This window comes from Malus sylvestris, chromosome 3 (genome assembly GCF_916048215.2).
Source record: "Malus sylvestris chromosome 3, drMalSylv7.2, whole genome shotgun sequence".
NCBI lineage: Eukaryota > Viridiplantae > Streptophyta > Magnoliopsida > Rosales > Rosaceae > Malus > Malus sylvestris.
In genome coordinates, this window is record NC_062262.1 from 15,918,650 (window position 1) to 15,938,983 (window position 20,334).

At 37.3% G+C, this 20,334-nt stretch overlaps 1 pseudogene; it reads right to left on the minus strand.

Moving 5' to 3' along the window:
• Positions 1–13,660: 13,660 nt before the first annotated feature.
• Positions 13,661–19,898, minus strand: LOC126616191 (ankyrin repeat-containing protein ITN1-like; annotated as a pseudogene).
• Between the last annotated feature and the right edge of the window lie 436 nt (positions 19,899–20,334).

Here is a 20,334-nt window from a genome sequence, read left to right on the forward strand (position 1 = left end):
AATCGATTCATGTACAAGTGTGTCATGTGTGAAGAACGGACCTCTAACTAATCCATCCATCATCTTATTTCTCAAATTCGTTTTATAATCTGCCTAGCTAAAAATCTATTTAAGTTTTAGTTTATTTGTTTTACTTTCAACTTCACCAAACCCAAATCCCCCTTTTACTTTCTTGTTTTAAAAGTCTTTTGTTTACATTTTTAACTTTGTTTCTTTTTGTTTTTGTGTCAGTTTAGAGGTTTTAGCAAGCCCTCCTAATCCCCGGTTTAGAACGATCCTTACTTACATACTTTGCTACAATTGTCAAAAGAGGGTTTAATTTGTGTGCTTATATTATTCGCACCACTTCACACTGTCTTGATCAAGAGTGTGTGAAGCTTTTGAGAATTATGGTTGAACTCCTTTAATGAAGCTCTTGTTGGCACCATAAATTAGTTTTACTTCACACTATCTTAATCAAGAGTGTGTGAAGCTTTTGAGTATTCTGGTTGCCCTCCATTGATGAAGCTCTTGTTGGCACCATAAATTGGTTTTGCTTCACACTGTCTTGATCAAGAGTGTGTGAAGCTTTTGAGAATTGTGGTTGCCCTCCATTGATAAAGCTCTTGTTGGCACCATAAATTGGTTTTGCTTCACACTGTCTTGATCAAGAGTGCGTGAAGCTTTCTATGAGTTGTAGTGTTTGCATTGTTACAAAGGAGAAATGTCTGAAGCAAATGCAAGAGGGCTGAATAGCTTGATCTTCGTATGCTATGCACTGAAGTTGTTGTTGGCTTGCAATAAGACTTTGTTGGTGACTATAACTCTTGTTGGGCATAAATGCTCCCCTAGTTGAGTTGTAAAACTTGATGGTTTTTTATTATTTGTGAATGCTAGGAGTTCAAATGTACAAGTTATACCACTCGTTTTCTGGTTGGTGGAATGAATGGTGAGTTGCTTTCATCACTTGGTTGGTGGTACGAATGTGAGTTCCTTCGTCACCTTTCATCACATTTCATCACCTGGTTGGTGGCACGAAGATGAGTTCCTTCTTCACCTGGTTGGTGGCATGAGTGGCAAGTTGTCAAATGATATTAGAGTATGGGTTGTACATTTCATCACCTGGTTGATGGCATGAAGGAGAGTACGGGTTGTACGTTTCATCACCTGGTTGGTGGCACGAAGATGAGTTCCTTTTTCACCTGGTTGGTGGCATGAGTGGCAAGTTGCCAAATGATGTTAGAGTACAGGTTGTACATTTCATCACCTGGTTGGTGGCATGAGTGGCAAGTTGCCAAATAATATTAGAGTACGGGTTGTACATTTCATCACCTGGTTGGTGGCATGAAGGAGAGTACAGGTTGTACATTTCATCACCTGGTTGGTGGCATGAAGATGAGTTCATTCTTCACCTGGTTGGTGGCATGGGTGGCAAGTTGCTAAATGATATTAGAGTACAGGTTGTACATTTCATACCTGGTTGGTGGCATGAATGAGAGTATCGGTTGTACATTTCATCACCTAGTTGGTGGCATGAAGATGAGTTCCTTCTTCACATTTCATCACCTGGTTGGTGAGAATAAGGGCAAGGTGTCGAGGCACATTGTAGCAAGTGTCGAAGACACAAAGTATGTTGAACCCTTTCGCAGCACAGTTGGCTTATGTATGGATGTGTTGGAATGTATGATGTTTATGTATAAATGCGTTTGAATGTATAATGTTTATGCTGATTAATATGAGTGATGCTTATGAATGTTTTGCTATGCATGAAGGGATCCATGCTTTTAACATGTGAACCATGTTGGTTGTAACACTTAGTATCACATACTTTGTGTCAAAATACGCATGTTGAAGCTTTGAGTTAGAGTATAAGGGTAGGTCAGCGTAGACCAAATGTTCCAGTGTTAGGAACGCAAAAGACTTAGAAGAAGTTGTATGAATTCCCTCTTCTTTAAATATTTGCCGAATGGCTTGTGTGACAAAAGATCTCAAGCGGTTGAAAGTCAAAACATTTGTAATGTGTATGCCTTCTTATAATAGCATTTCCTTTAGTACCTAGTCCTCCATTTTGAAAGAGTGAGGCTTGGCCCCATAGTCATAATAGTCGACGGTACATTCACCCCTGGTTGTCTTGGTACGAACTTTTATCCCTCTTGTTGTAATGGGCTTGATGAGAGTAAAAATCCTTCATCTTACTAAGAGACAAATACGTTTGGTGACTTAGCGAGTAGCTAAATGAGGCAGGAGATAATGCAATGGGTGTCAGAATAGCCAATATCTCCTCACTTGGTAGAACTTGACTCCCACTTCCCACTTGTTGATAGGGGTTAACCATATGGGGGTTCCCTTAGTATGTCATTGCTTCGGCAGAGACGTGGTTGTAAGCCTGTGCCATCACCTCAGAGTAAGTCTTCCAAGTGTTGGCATTGATCATGTACTTGAAGAAACAATCACGTAGGCCGGTCGTGAAGGCCTTGAGGGCGGTCTTGTCATTTGCCTCAGCACAGCGAGAATACTTATGGCTGAATCAACTGACATACTCTCGTACTGACTCGTTTGGCTTCTGGTGAATAGTGTACAAGTCATCTGTAGAATGCAAGCGATCGGCTTGGAATATGTGTTGAGAGACAAACAGTTTCCTCAATTCTTCAAATGAGTCTACTGTCTTAGGTGGAAAAAGGCAATACCAGTTTAGAGCTCCGCCAGAGAGGGTGGAGGGGACGAGAAGACATCGCTCTTAGTCGGTGTGCATCCGATATGCCATGGTGGACTCAAATAGGCTAAGGTGTTCAATTGGGTCATTCCTTCCAGTATAGAGTTGTAAACCAAGCTTTTGTTTTGTCTTCGCTTGAAAGGGGTGTCAAGGATCCTTCTTGTGAAAAGGCCAGGCCTGGGTTGGTTCCAGTCAGGTATCTCGGCTTGACGTTCGGCCTTCAACTTGTTTACTTCCTTAAGGAGTTGTAGGACAAGGGGGTCCTGAGTGGAGTCATGTACCACTGGAATTTTCTTTTGTAAGTTTCCATCGCCTCTTGGAAGTAGGAAAGTTTGAGCAAGGGCGTGTGGTTTTTTCTTGGACTCTCTGTACTGACTTCTAGGGCGAGTCTGTTAGAATACCTCAGAGTCCCCTGTACCTTCATGTTCCTCTAGGACCTGTCGTTCATTCCCTAGATTAGCAGCTGGCCTGGGTCGTGGGAGGGGACCGAGTCTTTTAAAAACCCTTGGGTCATTGATCTTCGAGCATATGTGGAGGGGATTCTCTCGACGTTGCTTTAGGAAGTCTCGGCAGTCACAATAAAAGGCTTTCGATCTTTCCAACCTTTATGCAAGGATGTGTCTTATTCCACTTCTTCTGCTTCAAGTTGAAGCATTTAGGTTGAGAGAAGTCTCATGTTGATCAATGTTTTGTTGATTAGCTCGTTCCTCATCAGGGATACCCATGTCGAAGGGAGGTGACCCTCTGTGTTGGGAGGCACCTAGATGATAGTTGATGTCCACAAGGGCAACGAGCTCGCGTGTTTGAGTACGCCTAGTTTCATGGAGCGTCTCAAAGAGCTTCTTATACTGCTCCTGGAGGACCTCATTCTTCATTACTATCTTGTTGTTCTGAGCTTCTAGCTCATCGTCTTTAGCTTGAAGAACAACCCTATTTCCTTCCTTCTTTCGTTGCTTCACACTAGGTGCAAGAGGGGTGTCATTCTATGTGATGTGGCTTCCTTCGCTCCCTATGTTGGAGAGGGATGCTTGGTCAAAAGAAAGTGTACGAATGGTGGAAACCAGCTTGGCAAAGCTGAAAAGAGTGAGAATTAGTGTCGTTCCCACAGACGGCGCCAAATGTTGATGCACAAAATCCGGAGGATCTTAGACCAACGTAAATCCGGCCATGAATCACATAAACGCTCAAGAACATAAAGATGTATCGTGGTTCACCCCAATGTTTGGGCTACGTCCACACTGATGTTGATTATGTATGTATGGATTACATATATCGGCAATGGAGCTTTCTGTGGATACAGCCCTTGCCATTTTGCTCTATGTTTGGCTGAGAGGGTACTGCCCTCTATTGTAGTGAGGATTGAGTGTGAGACCCTTTTCTTAGTGAAGGTGAGACCTTGTTTATGAAGGTAAGGGAGAGTCCCCTTTATAGAATAAGGGCTCCTTCCCCTTTTACATTTGTCATGGGTTTAGGGATGAGGCCCAATATATGGTACCAACACAAGTAAGAAGGCTTTGGGTTATAGCTAAAGAGCAATTGATTTGAGTTGAAAAGTTGTTAGGTTGATTGAAGAATCACTAAAAGTTCCCTATAATTGTTGAGATTGAATTTGACGAAAGTCTTGAGCTTGAGGGCATATGGCACTATTTATAGATAACCATGGATGAGCAATCTCCATTGTATCACTGAGCTGGAGTAGGGTTGATCAGCCTTTTTTGTTTTTTTTTTGAAGAATTGGAAATAAGCATAACCAGGGCTGATGCCAAAAGGCCATGGAGGCCTACAAGGAGGTAAGAACCAAGAAAAGCAAACACAGAGCAGTGATGGGGGGTACAAAGGCTAGAGACACTACACCAAATGCAAAGGTGTCGCCCCCATCACTACCATAACAAAATTAAGGAGGACATAAGAGACCATCCTATGCAGTACAAACACCAACAAAGATGAGGGTTGGTTAACCCAGGTGGAATCGCACATCTCAGTGTTAGACCTCGACGCCAACTGGTCCACCGCCATATTGGCTGATCTCGGAACCCAATACTAGTGCCACATCTGAAAGACATCCCTAAGCCGTAAAATTCTTATCAACGTAGGGAAAACCTCCCAACTACTAGAGGAAATATCTCATCGGAGTCCGACTCCACAATAATTTGCTGCAGATTCAAAGATTTAGCAAACTTACACCCTAATAATATAGCATTAGTCTCCGCCGCAGTGGCACTAGGAGCATGAATGTGCCATTTCCCTGCTACCATAAACCAACCCTCCTCATGCTGAACAACAACCCCAACAAATCCTTCACAATTAAAAGCAGACCAGCTCGCATCAACATTGACCTTCACAAAAGGATAACTAGAGGGAGACCAACTGACCAAGGCAGAAGAAGAGACATGCAAAGGGAGAGAGTTCCCCGACGGAGAATGGGAAGCCTCCAGAAAAAGACCAGCCGAGGAGGTGATAGACAAAAGAACTTGTCGGGGTAAAATAGGCATCTGATTAAATATGAAGTTACACCGAGCCTTCCAAATGTGCCAACAAGTGAAAGCTACATATGACAACAGCCAAGTATCATCATCCACAGACCCTATATGAGAACTAATTAATGAAGAAAACTAGTTCACCAAAGATGTAATGCTAGCCCTATCCACTTTATAATTAAGAGAACCCCCAAACCATATGGTTTTGACCAACGGGCTTAACAATAGCATATGCTCCACAGATTCATCACAAGCATGACACAAATTCATCACAATAGCATATGCTCAAACTTGGGATGGAATCAAGAAATAAGTAGAAGTCGGCCTAGCCACCACTAACACCATAGAGGAATGCACCCAATGGTAACCCAATCACACAGTATACACCCCGTTCCTAGTCATCGGCCAAACCAATCTATCCATTCGCAAATGATCCCCAATACTAACTTGAACACAATGACTGCAATTTGTGGTTGTTAGTGTACTTCTGGGCTATACGGCGCATCAAATACAATTTTTATGGCTATATCAATCTATTTGGTGACGCGTTCCTTGCTGTTCAATGAAGTGATAGATTCCAAGATCTGGTAGCCCATGTGGCAGACGCGCTTCGAGAATGGTCATGTCTAATCCCTTATTATTGAAACCGATTTGTATGGATGGGTTGTATGTATGAGTTGTCATCCTCACTTTAGCTAAGTCATAGGCTAAAGTCATTTTCCATAGCTTGTCATTCACCTTACATCAACCTCATTTTCCATAGCTTGTCATTCACCTTACATCAACCTTTCCGTAGCTTGTCATTAACTTTACATCAACCTTTCTTAGTTGCTTGTAAAAGCTTTTTTACTTGTAATTTGGTTTTTGCTTTTCCACTTGTTAGGGCAGATTTTAGGGATTGTGTTTGTGTAGTGATCCTACAATCTATTGTAGCTTTCTTTTGGCTATCTATAAGAGTTGCCTTCACTCTCTTGTAACATTCATAATGAAATACACAACAAATATTGAAACCAATGCTCAACATGGTATCAGAGCAGGAACCATAGGGTCCTGACTCTGTTCTTTTTTTTTTACTTCTTCATTTGCTCATCATCAATAGAGATGGCAGAAGAAAATGTGTCTAATGCCTACAGTGCCTCATCTTCCTCCCTAAACTTAACCCAAGGGGTTAAGAACAATCCAAATCAACGACTCTGCTCGGTGTTACTGAACGAGTTCAACTACCTTCCTTGGTCAAAAGCTGTGTCACTTGCTCTAGAAGGAAGATAGAAGCTAAGGTTTATCAATGGAAGCTCTGAGCCCCCATAATCCACTTCACCAACTTACAATGCATGGCATACTACTGATCAGCTGGTCATGTCCTGGTTACTTAACTCTATGGAACCAAAACGGTCTGAGCTTTTCAGTTACTCAAAGTCATCCCTTCTCCTATGGGAGTCTGTCAAAGACATGTATGGCAGCCAAAACAACTCAGTTCGCATCTTTCAACTAAAGAAGAGTGTGGCTAGTTTAAAGCAAGGTGATCATACATTTGTTCAACACCTTGGAAGTATGAAATCCATGTGGAATGAACTCGATATGTATCGTTCACACACGACTGATTCCGCTGTGCTACTGAAGAGGGCTGATGAAGACAAGGTTTTTCAACTCTTAGCAAGCTTGGGAGCAGAGTATGAAGACCTGCGTAGTCACTTGTTAATGACTCAAGAGTTGCCCTTCTTTAGCACTATGCGTCATACAGTCCAGAGAGAAGAAACTTGACGAATAGTGATGAACGTTGAGCCCAAATCCAACTCTGAAGCTAGGGTTTTCATGACAAATCACAAAGAAACTGGTGATAGGGTGTTTGGCAAGAAAGCAGACTTGAAATGTTCTTATTGCAACATGAAGGAACATTTGAGAGAAAAATGTTATATTTTTCATCTGGAGTTAAAGCCTAAGTTTGATAGGGAAGACAGGATGATCAAAAATGGGAAGGGTGGAGTCACTCCAAAAGCATTTCATTTAGCTTGTTCCTCAACTGATGGGATGGCCAATTTCTCAACAAACCCTGTGTCCTTGATCAACGAGTTTGCTGCTTTTCCTCAAAAGAAGCAAAGAAACACTGAACCTGATGAAATGACACTTGAAAACCGTACTGCAATGCTAGGGAAACTTGCTAGATTCTTGGCTAACTCGGAGAACACATTGAAAGGCAATATTCCAGGTATTATCAGTGCCATTTCCACTGCTCTTAATGCAAATGTTACACATGATTTTTGGATTATTGACTCTGGTGCCACTGATCATATAACTAATAAACCCTCTAGTCTCCACGATTTTCAAAGAACTATTGATCCAATTCATGTATCTGTTGCAAATGGGAAAGGGGAACCTATTCTAGGGAAAGGAAAAATTAGATTGCTAAGTGAGCATACTGATTCCACTGCTCTTTATGTACCTTCTTTTCCTTTTCAGCTCTTGTCAATAGGAAAAATCACAAAAACCTTAGACTGTCTTGCCATATTTTCCTCTCACAATGTTATGTTTCAAGACCGAGTTACTCAGAAGAAGATTGGTGAAAGGTTCTTCTTGAATTGACTCTAATATCTCTCAAAAGAGTCCAATTTTGTCAAAAAGCTCAGTGTCATCTTAAGTCAAGTTCAGGAACACCAACTCTAGCATCAACGCCTTGCCCATCCCTCAGAACATGTGATGACCAAGTTGTTTCCCTTTTTTTTTGTAAAAACACACTAGAGTGTGAAACTTGTCAAATGTCAAAAGCCACTAGACTTTTTTTTGTTTCCTCTAATTCTAGAACTAGTAAACTTTTTGAGCTTGTTCACTCTGATATTTGGGGTCCTTCTTATGTAGAATCCTTTGATGGGTATAGATATTATGTTACATTTATTGATGACTATTTTAAAGTAACCTGGTTATATCTTTTAAAACTTAAAAGCGATTTTTTGATGCTTTTGGACTTTCACAACCTAATCACCAATCAATTTTCATCTAAGTTATATATGTTAAGATCAGATAATGGTACCGAGTACACTTCCAATAACATGAGTAATTACTTGAGCAATCATGGCATTTTGTATCAAACTAGCTGTGTTAGTGCACCATAACAAAATGGTGTGGCAGAGAGAAACAATCGAGACTTATTGGAGAAGACTCGATCACTTATGATCCAAATGAATGTTCCTAAGAAAGTTTGGTCTCAAGCTCTACTCAATGCCACATACATCATTAATAGATTGCCAACTCGGGTGTTGAATACTAAATCTCCTTTTGAAGTCATGAAGGGCAAACCTATAAGCTTGTCTCACCTCAGGGCCTTTGGTTGTACTTGTTATGTGCACATTTAAGCTCTCCATCATGACAAACTCGACCCTCGAGCTGTCAAATGTGTGTTTATGGGATACGCCAGTTCTCAAAAGGGTTACAAAGTGTACAACCCTAACACGGGGAAGCTGGTAGTCTCTAGAGATGTGCAATTTGATGAATATTAACCTTATTTCCACAAAGGGTTGGAGACTAATGCTAATATGGAAGATCTTATGGACCTATTTCCACTACCTATTCTAGCAGAAATTCATGAAGTCACTCCTGCTCATATCAGCACTGATAATTCTCAACTCACTGATAATGTAACAGATGCAGTGCCAAGCTCCTATGAACCATCAGAAGCTCAACCAAATTAGCAAGCTATAAGTGCACTAAAAAGAAATCCTACACGAGATAGACATCCACCAGTGAGGTTACACGAGTATGTTACTTACACTGCAAGGAATCCTATCTCTGCAGCCATTTCTTATCACATATTCTCATCTTCTCATACTTCTTTCCTTAACAAAGTGTCCCACACTTTCAAACCAAGGAATTTTCATGAAGCCATATGCATGCCTGAAAGGCAAGATCCTATGACTAAAGAGCTTCAAGCTCTGAATGACAACCAGACATGGAGTGTGGTGGATCTTCCAAATGGCAAGAAGGTCGTGGGAAGTAGGTGGATATATAAGACCAAATTCAACTCCAATGAAAGCATTGAAAGACACAAGGCACAATTAGTAGCTCAAGGCTTTACTCAAACCTATGGCATTGACTATAAGGAGACCTTTGCTCCTGTTGCCAAAATGAACACAGTTAGGGTGTTGTTGTCTGTGGCAGTCAATAATGCATGGCCCTTATTCCAAATGGATGTGAATAATGCATTTCTTCATGGAGATCTTGAAGAAGAAGTGTACATGAAGTTGCTGAAGGGAAATTTATGAGATTTCATGTGGGATTTCTAGTGACTAGCATGCAAATACAAATCAAGATTTATATACGAAAGCAACGGAAGCATGTTATCAAATAATATCAAAGCTCTAGTCATGCAAATCCCCTTCAAGATGCATAGGTTTATGTAAGATGCATCAAAAACAAATTTATATATAAGAACAAAGTTTAGGAGTAGTTTTATACCTCTTGATCTAGATCTTAGACCAAGGATGGATCACCTCCAAGACCTTTGCTCCTTGAACTCCTTGAGCCTAGCCTCATTCCTTGCCTCTTCCACTTTGTTTAGAATGAGTGCTCCTAGGTTCTCTTCAAGTTTCCAAAATTGAAAACCTCTAAAGATCCTCACCCACTAGTGTAGTGAGAAAGATGAAGGAATAACCAAAAGGGTGAGAAGATGATTAGTTAAATCACCCCTATGGTGGCCGGCCTTGTGTGAGTTTTTGAGAGAGAGAGATGGTTTCTTCTTTTGTGAAAAACAACACACAAAACCCTAATAAACTTTTCACTATAAAGTTCCTTTTATAACGCCAAGAAACCTAGCCAACAACTTGACTTCCTATCTCTCCTTTTCACTCTATATGGCCAGCCCCCTTAGTGTTGTTTGGGCTTTTGGGCTTTTATTTATTAAAAGTCATCCAATGCTTGAATAAAAGCCCAATGGGTTTAGGCCCAATGGGCCCAATTAAACCCGAACGTTTCTTTAAGCCCAAAACGATCTTATATCGCTTTTATGATTTCTTTAGACTTTCTAATTAATCACAACACTTAATTAATCCAATTAATTATTTCCATCATCCATTAATTACTCATTACAAGAGTGTATTGGTGAACAATCGTTTTAGGTTCTAATTAGCAAGGCAGTGAGGTGATTGGCACCAATCCAATTGATTATATTTAATCCAATCACTTAGTGAATTAAAACTTACTTTTAATTCACCTTCTTCTTTGACGACTACATTTAATCATCTAGAAGAACTCACAAGCCATGAGTGACATCTAACCATATATCATGGCTACCCAAGCTAATGTAGAAGTTGTTCGGAAAACCTATTCAGTTGGAATTACAATGCAATTCAATCCTTCTCTAAAACAATACTCTCAATCACATCACTAGGGTATGGATATAATATGTCAAACCCCTAATGTAATTATTCCATGTTATATGATTCAATTGAGTCGTATAGGAACGCTTTCCTTTATTACGCTCAATACTTCGGCCGAAGATTCCCAAATCATATCTTAGAGTATTCATCCTCTCATAACGAGGATTAGAGATTCCTTGTTGAACATTCACTTGCCTTCATGACTAAGTGGCTTAACCCCGACTATGCCGTGGACACCTGTGGATGGAGTGACTTTGACATAATCAAAGATCAAGTACTTAACCACAAGACAACGATGATGCCTCAGGTCAAAGGACTACTTACACTATTCCAACCATTAGAGTTACTTGCTTGACATGTGAGTAGACCTCCATGCAAGTACTCTCATTCGATTGTGTTCAGTGAACTCATTCCCTTAATGAGCACCTACATACTTGTCTTAGTGTCACTACACCAATGGGATGAGACTTTCCATCCTTCTAATTGAAGCGGACATAGTATGTACCGGTCTATGCATTGTCAGTATCCCTCCGACAATCTTATGACCAGGAACCTTTTTGGACATGATGGTTATGGGAATAAGGTCTCTGTAGTCTAACATCATTAGATTACTTCTTCCATCAATCCATTGTCCATGGATTCACTATTTATGACATATATTGTTTATAGAGATAGTCCTAATTAGTATCTTTGCCATTTGATGTATAAAATCATCCATACATCCATTCATTGTCCTGAAAGGTTTCTTCCAAAGATTGACTTTCAGGGCATATCTCCAACAGACTTCACAAAGCCATATATGGTCTCAAACAGTCCCCTCGAGCTTGGTATTCGAAACTTAGTTCAGTCTTTGAAGCTGCAGGGTTCAAAATGAGTCATGCTGACTCTTCTTTGTTTGTTCAAAGTAGTATTGCTGGCAAATTGTTTGTGCTTAGATATGTTGACGACCTAATTATTACAGGTAACAATATAAGTGAAATCAAGACGCTTAAGCAGTCACTTCACCAAAAATTTGCCATTAAAGACTTGGGGCCCTTGAAATACTTTCTTGGAATTGAGGTGGCTACCTCTTCAAATGGATTGTTCTTGAATTAAAGAAAGTATGTTCTCAATCTTCTAGATGAAGCTAACATGATGAAATGTAAACCAACTCGGACACCCTTAGCTAGCAAACTTCAGTGGCATGAAAAAGGTGAACCTCTCTCGGACCCTAGTGTTTATCAGCGAATGGTTAGGAAACTTATTTATCTCACCATTACTAGGCCTAATATCTCATATTCAGTTAGCCTAGCCAGTCAGTTCATGCACTCTCCTACTCTAGTTCACTGGGAAATCGTCAAGAGAGTACTTCGATATCTCAAGGGCTCAGTAGGAAGGGGGATAATTATGAAGAACAATGGATCAAATCAAATCTTAGCCTACACAGATGCTGACTGGGCTGGAAATGCCCTTGATCGAAAATCCACAACAAGTTTTTGCACATTTGTTGGAGGGAACCTTGTCACTTGGAAGAGCAAGAAACAAACTGTTATTGCTCGATCTAATGCCGAAGCTGAGTATAGGGCTATAGCAGCAACAGCTTGTGAACTCATATGGTTGAAAGGTCTTCTTTCTGAGCTCGGATTCACAAGCATGGCACCTATGTCCTTGTATTGTGATAACCAAGCTGCCATGCACATTGCCTCCAATCCAATATTCCATGAAATGACCAAACATATTGAAGTTGACTGCCATTATATTTGTGCTCAAGTTCAATCTAAGGTGATAAACACCGTGTTCATATGCAGCCACGATCAACTTGCTGATTTATTCACAAAAGCACTAGACTCTACTCAGTTTCAGCGTTTGTTGTGCAAGCTTGGATCAATCAATCCCCTTGATCTAGCTTGAGAGGGTGTATTGAAACCGGTTTGTATGGATGGGTTGTATGTATGAGTTGTCATCCTCACTTTAGCTAAGTCATAGGCTAAAGTCACTTTTCATAGCTTGTCATTCACCTTACATCAACCTTTCCATAGCTTGTCATTCACCTTACATCAACCTCACTTTCCATAGCTTGTCATTCACCTTACATCAACCTTTCTTAGTTGCTTGTAAAAGCTTTTTTACTTGTAATTTGGTTTTTGCTTTTCCATTTGTTAGGGCAGATTTTAGGGATTGTGTTTGTTTAGTAATCCTACAATTTATTGTAGCTTTCTTTTGGCTCTCTATAAGAGTTGCCTTCACTCTCTTGTAACATTCATAATGAAATATACAACAAATATTGAAACCAAAACTCAACACTTATGTTGTCAACCAAAACTCAACACTTATGTTGTCGTGGAGTGATAGGAAGTGGTCTTCCCAGCCTTGGGTAAGTATCTTGAGCTGGGCTTTGGAGTTGGTGGGCCGTATCGCATGATTTTGAGCAAATAAAATAAATTAGCCTCATAACAGGCCTTTTTTCTTATTTACGGCCGAACAATTGTTTTCGAAATCATTAATGTTGATAGGGTCTATAATTGATGAATTTTAGAGAAAATGGAGTGCTAGCTTTTTTAGGGAGAAAAAAATCCGCATGCACTTGTTTTGGCTACAATAATGGGATAAATGATAGGATAATACTTGCATTCTACTATATGGGGATGCACATATTTTCCGTTTGCGTATAACGTATCTTGATCATATAAATTAACAATTGGAGTAGCTAAATTTCTTAATCATCATTTATAGATCACCTAATTGGAGCTTATTTAGTCATTCAAATGAATAGAACAAATCGATGGAGTAGGTACATGTAACATATACATAATGAACCTTCCATTTATTTGATATGTTTCAATGATTTTACGATCTTCATTTCAAATGAATTTTTGTAGAGGTGATGTTCAATTGAAGATTATAGGAGATTGAACTGTTCTGACGATTGAATACTTGAATTTGTATAGTCAAAATACATTTTTTGCAAATCGGGGATATGTACATCCCCACTTGAGGGATGCAAGTATTATCTATAAATGATTTGCCGTAATCAGGCTAAGAGGGCACCATGTGAAGTTTGGGTGGTTAAATATAAAATAAAATAGTTCGAGTGAAAAAAGTTTAAATATCAAATTTTATAACTATACCAAATTTACTGCCAACCATTCGTGTCAATATAGATGATCATTCTTATTTAATCACAACTCTGAGCTAGAACATATATACACATTATTGTGGAGGCAAGGTTTCAGTAGAGCGTTCTACATATTAAATCATAACCCTCCTTGGCTGAAACAAAAGACTTGAATAATATGTCGAAAAGAACATATCAAACAAGAGAGGATACTGTAAGAAAGCGAACAAAGCAACCGGAACAAATGCAAATATGAATATAATATCTGGAACCCATATTAATCCATCATGGCAAGATAAATAGAAGGTTGTGCTGAAAGTTACCATCATGGATGTTATTGACACGAAGAGAGATGTAAGCCCGATCATCAACTTCAACGGTAAAGATTTGAGAAAATCGTTTTCAGCATACCGTGACGTGAGGATGTACAAGAACATGAGGATTGCAGTTGAGGAGGAAAAGAGTGCTACTCCATCAGATATGGCGAATATTAAAAAGGCTGTCTCTTTTATGGAATTTGGTGTTCCTTTATTATCATTTATACCTCCCGGAATGCTAAATGCGGCTGAAAACACGACAGTGGCGATAAGAGTTGAAACAAGCATGCATGAATTTGCAGTGTCCTTCATCCATGATTCTCCCTTGCGCAATAGATCCTCATGCTCGCTAGTGAATAATTCTCGAGGTGTCTTGCCTTGCTTATTTTTCATATCTATAAAGGGAGGTTTTGCACAATCTTCTCGACTTCCTGCCACATCAATGATCGATAATGAAATTAGAGAAGCAAGGAATTTCTAGGCAAGACGGATTAAGGTTGATTATAAGATGAACTTTAATGATACCTCAAACCATACTAATTCTCGTTGCATCTGAAGAGCTGCTCCGGACACAAGATTGAGTTGGTCTTGAGGTGCCAGTTTTGCAGCTAGATGTAGAATGTTGTTATTCTCATCATCAGTAAATGTTGCTATGATATCTTTGATGGAGCCTGTCACATGCACGAGATTAAAGATACTTGCATGACGATGCAAGACTGCAATATGGAATATAGTTCGATTGTTGTCATCATATTCTAATAGCAATTCCGGATAAAAGCCAATAAGCACATATAAGAACTCAAAATTTCCTAATTTTGCAGCGTCAAATACTAATTCTGAAGGTTCTCTTATCAGAAGCATCACTTCGTCGTCGTCATGTTTCAACATTTCTTTCCAAAGGCATTCGACTAGTTTGAGGGCTTGAGTTTGCTTCAAGTTTCTTTTGTAAGAAACATTCATCCCTGGGAGTACTTGAACTGAAAATTAAAAAGGTTACAACATAAACAAAAGGGTTGATAGTCAAAAGAATATGCAGGCAAATGTGCGGTGATTAAATACGAAAGTTTGTTTTTATATAACTCATCACATTTTGATATCATATTTTAGAAGAATTAACTCACGTGTTTTGATAAGTCTTCTGCACATTCCTGGAGTACTTTGGTCGCCAAATTCTGAAGACTTTCGAGCTAAGACATGCAAGGCCGTTTCTTTGTCGCTTTTACGGACCGTTGCTAATGTTCTATCATCTTGTAGCAACTTCATGGCTAAATCTGCACAATTTTACAAAGATTAAAAGAATAGTAGTCGAGAAATAAAGATGTCTTTAATGTCTAACAAGTTCCAAGTACTTACCATAAAGACCATGATCGATACAACAGAAAAAAAGAACGTTACGGCCCATTTCATCCAACATTTTATACGTTTTTGGGTATAAATACGTTGCCATTTCAGACTGTCCTAACAAAGCAGCCATATAAAGTGGTGTCATTCCTTCGCCACCTGGAATTGTTGGCAAGAACCTATTTTTTCGTATCAAAATATCGGCAATTTCTACGGTTCCAGCTGCAGCGGCAAAGCTCAGTGCCGTATTTCCTTTATTGTCTTGAAGTGCCAAGTCGTCTTCATCTATCATTTTGACTAGTTCTGCCACAATCTGAATATTGTTCTTTGCTCCTGCTGCAACGTGCAGAACAGTTTGCCATCCTTTTGTTATGCTAGCAGTTAAGAGTGCCGGATTGATTTTTAAGATGCCTTTGGTGGTTTCCCAGTTGCCTTCCATTGCAGCTTTGTAAAGGGGCATACACAAGTTCAAGTATGCCTCTCCTGTGATGGATGCAAGGGATGTAGTTAGAGTAAGCATATGGTTAATTTGTGAACGTATAATATATATGTGTACACAAATATGCTTTCGTAGAAGGATTTGGCATACCATCTATTTAAAATTAGATTGATTATTGTCTGAATATGATTCTTGTCTAAATAGATAAACCGTCTATTACTTTGTATCATTTAGTCAATCATATGCATCAAAGAAATAAATGGTTCATTTGAGGATATTACTTGTTATCAAAAAATCGATTTGTTCAATACATATACATGGTAGCCAAATTTATTGATTTTTTAGAAAACTTCATCCTAATCCTTGAAAAATGTCACACTTAGACTAAAACCTTAAGTAAGATTAAAACTAATTGTAGTCTGTTGAGTCACTGTAAATGTCAGCATACATTTAATCACTTCATATGTTAATTATATTAGGATATTTTATTTCTCTTTTTCTTCATAATTTTCATTTCATTCATCATAATATTTTGCTTTAGACATTTAGGTAAACTAACTTATTTATATTATTTAGAAAGTAATTTATATAATATACTTTGGTATATCCATTTCGGAACAGACATTTAGATGCATTAATTCATGATAATATATTTTGGTACATACATTTCTATTAAGATATTTAGGTAAATCAATTCATTTTAATATATATTATCAGTACACTTATGTATTCCTATATTTTTCTTATGTGTAACAAATTTTATTTCGAATTTTTTCTCATTTAGGTTCATTTTTAACGATTTGAGGGGAGGAAGTTAATCAAAATAAATGAACTAAAATGTGTATTTTTTTTTTTGTCAAAGAATTAAAATGTGTGTATTAATCGATTCAAATATTTAATGGGAGAATTTAAATAAAATACATATTAAGTATTAAATAAAAGGAAAATTAATGAAAATGGCTAGAAAACTTTGAATTTTAACGATAAGGACAAAATAAAGGGTAAAATAAATAGTATCAGAATTGACTTTATAGTGTAAAAATATGGTTTTTCGTTAAAATGAATAGTACCGGGAGCTTTTCGCTAAAGTTCCCTTAAATAAAAGTCGAATATTGATTTGAAGTAAAATACACATCAAAGAATTATAATTCATTTGTAATTTAACATTACTTTTTATTTAAATGTTAATATTTTTGAAGGATTAAAGTTAGAACCCCTTAATTTTTTTTATTTTAAGGATAATATCTTAATAATAATAAAGTAAACAATTATGATTATGAAAATTATTTTTTTTTGAACGATTATGACATTTGTATACTTTTCAAAATGAGATTTTTTTTATTTAGACTCGGTCAACCGTGCAAAATGTGGAAAGAACTCACTAGATAAAATAATCCACATAAGTATCATGCTGACTAGGTTACATATTTGGTAGGACTATTTTACCCTTGAAATTCAATTTTAAAACGTTTTTGTTGTTCCAAAAATTGGATTTCAATTTTCAACCTTAAGAACTCATATACATTCTTGAAATTATCTTATTAATAGGAACGATACTGTATTACCTTGTTAATAGACATAAAAATTATATTACCTTGCTAATAGACGTAAAAATCATATCAAGATTCTAAAAGACACTAAGCTACTAGGCAGAGGCCTAATCGTACTAGGCGGATTTATGTAAATTTATTATATGTCGTATAAATTAGTGTTTGTGTATACTTTTTTTTAACAAAAAGTGTCTGTTTATACTTAAAAATACATAATTGTAGTAAGATACATAAATTGAAAAATAGAATGACATATATTATAAAGTTTTAGAACATATTGAAAACATGAGGAACAAACATGTAATGAGTGTTCATCTAAGTATTCAACAAGTTTCTTACAATTTATTAAAAAAAAAAGAAAAAAGAAAAATATCTATTTTATGCTTAAATGAGAGTTGTGACCTAAGCGGGCGCCTAAGCAGGTCTATGCCCCTTTATTAATTTTCAAACTTCTAAAGATTAATTGGGTGGTGACCAACAGGCTAGCGCCTATACAGGCGGGGCCTAAGTAGCGCTAGGCAGGAATTTTTATAACAAATTTATACCTTGTTAACAAATACAACATCAAGATGATTAAAACATGTGTGAGTGAAAAGTTTTAAAATTACGTTACCTACAGTACGAAGAAAAGTAACAATTACCGAAAAAAAAAACTTCTTTATTCTAGGTACACTTGAACCTTTAACAAGGTAAGAAGCACTTTGTAGGAGGAGGAGGAATGCCATGAAATTCATAGGATTTTAGAGGTGAAGAACATGAAATTTTGACGAGGAAGAAGAAAAAAATAAAAATTTTGAATTTTTGTAGGGAAAAATTATTGATCATACATGTGTGTTATAAATGATTTAAGCCATTAACTACACATTAATTGAGAAAAAAAATAGTTTAAATCGATGGTCTCTATAGCATTACTCTTTAAAAAAAATGGGTTATTCAAAAGTATGCTTAAGATATTGGGTTTAAACCAACTTTTCATAAAATGATATTATTTAATACATGTTTTGATCTTCACACTTTCATGCAATATTTATCTCATATTCATGTATAGCATATAACTTCACCTAGCTCTGTATTATTAATTGATGTTAATTCAAGTTATTTTTTTATTTCCACGCTGATTGTTTTTCTTTTTCCCAACTAATCAATTTGCAGACTTCTACCACTTTAATTAACCTTCACAGGTGCAAATACAACGCATATATATATGGAGACTATATATATCAATTAATCATATGCTACGTGTATGTATACATGGGATGTGCATGAAAGAGAGAGATCGTATAGTACTGTTGGTATTTTCTAGTAGATGACGCGAAGGATGCCTCGGTTGAATCGGTGCCGCAATGCCGATGATTACATTTCCAGCAGCCGGAACGCCATTTGCTGCCGCCTGGATCCCAGCTGGGGCAGGTACACATTGTGCTTGTGGACTAGACATTTTTCCCTATGAACTTGCAGAATATATATAAACATCTCCACAGAAAAATCTGAATTACCAACTAATTTATACTGTAATATACTAATATGTTTCTAAAGCATAGCAAGAGAACCAATAACAAGTGATATTTCATTCACATTAATATAATGATAGTTTTAATTTTTTTATACAACGACATATTTACAGTGAAAAAATAAATTAAATTTGCCATCCACATGGAGTGCCAATTTAAAATTTATTTAGAAAAGAAAGTTTCAGTGTATTTCTTTTGAAAATTCGAATAGTATTAGTCATCTAGAGACTAGAACAAGAAAAAAGACCAACAAATTTGGTTCGTTCATTTTACGTCAGTCACCTACGTCAGGTTTACGAACTACCAAAAAGTTTATCGCATGAAATAGCCATACGTCCGGCACTAAAAACATACGACTAAAAACATACGAGGGACCCTATTTGTAATGGTGGGGATCATTTTTTGTTAAAATTGTTTATTCACTAAAATCCTTTGATAATTGAGCAATTAAAATTGGAGCAAGTGCAATTAAAATTGAAGAAAGTCAATGGTCGCTGTATATTTTACATATATTACAAAAATAAAAGATAAAGTTTTTCCGTTCTCTTTTGTAGTCTTTCCATTTTCCTTCTTCTTCCATTAATTTGTTCCAGAACCGCTGGCGAACTTACAACAATACATGGCATGGGGAATCTGTTATGCTTCTAATTGATTAAGTCATGTAATTGTACGTACAAGATTGATAAGTAAAAAAGAAAGTTAAATATATATTCAAGCAATCTGATCACTGGACAAGGTACTCGATTCCAAATAAAGTGAAGATAATGAGTGTGAAAATTAAGTAAACAAAGATAGAGATCTAAAATACTGGCATGGTAAGTTTTGTTTAATGCATACCATTAATTTTGATAAGCGAAATCATGATATATAGAATATTACTTACAGATTTCCAGCAGCCAATTGGAGCTAATTACACTGAAGCGCTGCTACGTATACTCGTCTCTACTGTATTGAGCTAATTAGGGTTTCTTGAGCTTAGATCGAGGAAACTTCAAGAAGAATAATATATATAGAGTTTGAAAGTGTTTGAAACCGAACAAGACCACAACGGTAGTTCTAGTATCTCTCTCTCTCTCTCTCTCTCTCTCTCTCTCTCTCTCTCTACCTTTTCTTTAGTGGGGAAATTAACTATTAAGACATGGGTCATTCAACAAAGAACGAAACTTTCGAAACTTAATGTGTGGTTGCATTCGCTACATGTATGGTGTGTAATGATAGAGAGATTAAATTTGTAGACAAAATTTTAAAAATTAAATGTTGTGTTACTAATAACAATGAGCACGTTTATCAATACTAAATTAATAATCCAATCATCAATTTCTGTGTCATTAGTTTAACAAATTTTGTTAATAATCCAATCATCAATTTCATATCAAAATTAAATATCATGTTGTGAAGACGACGTCTCGGAAGGAAGGCTGTGGAAAAAGTGGTCTTGGACGGCCAACGACTAGTAAAACGATGGTCCAATAAGGCAGTGGTCTCTGTAATCACTTTAAGGTGCAGGAGGAGCCCGCGAAAATTATAAAAGGCAGAAAATGATATAT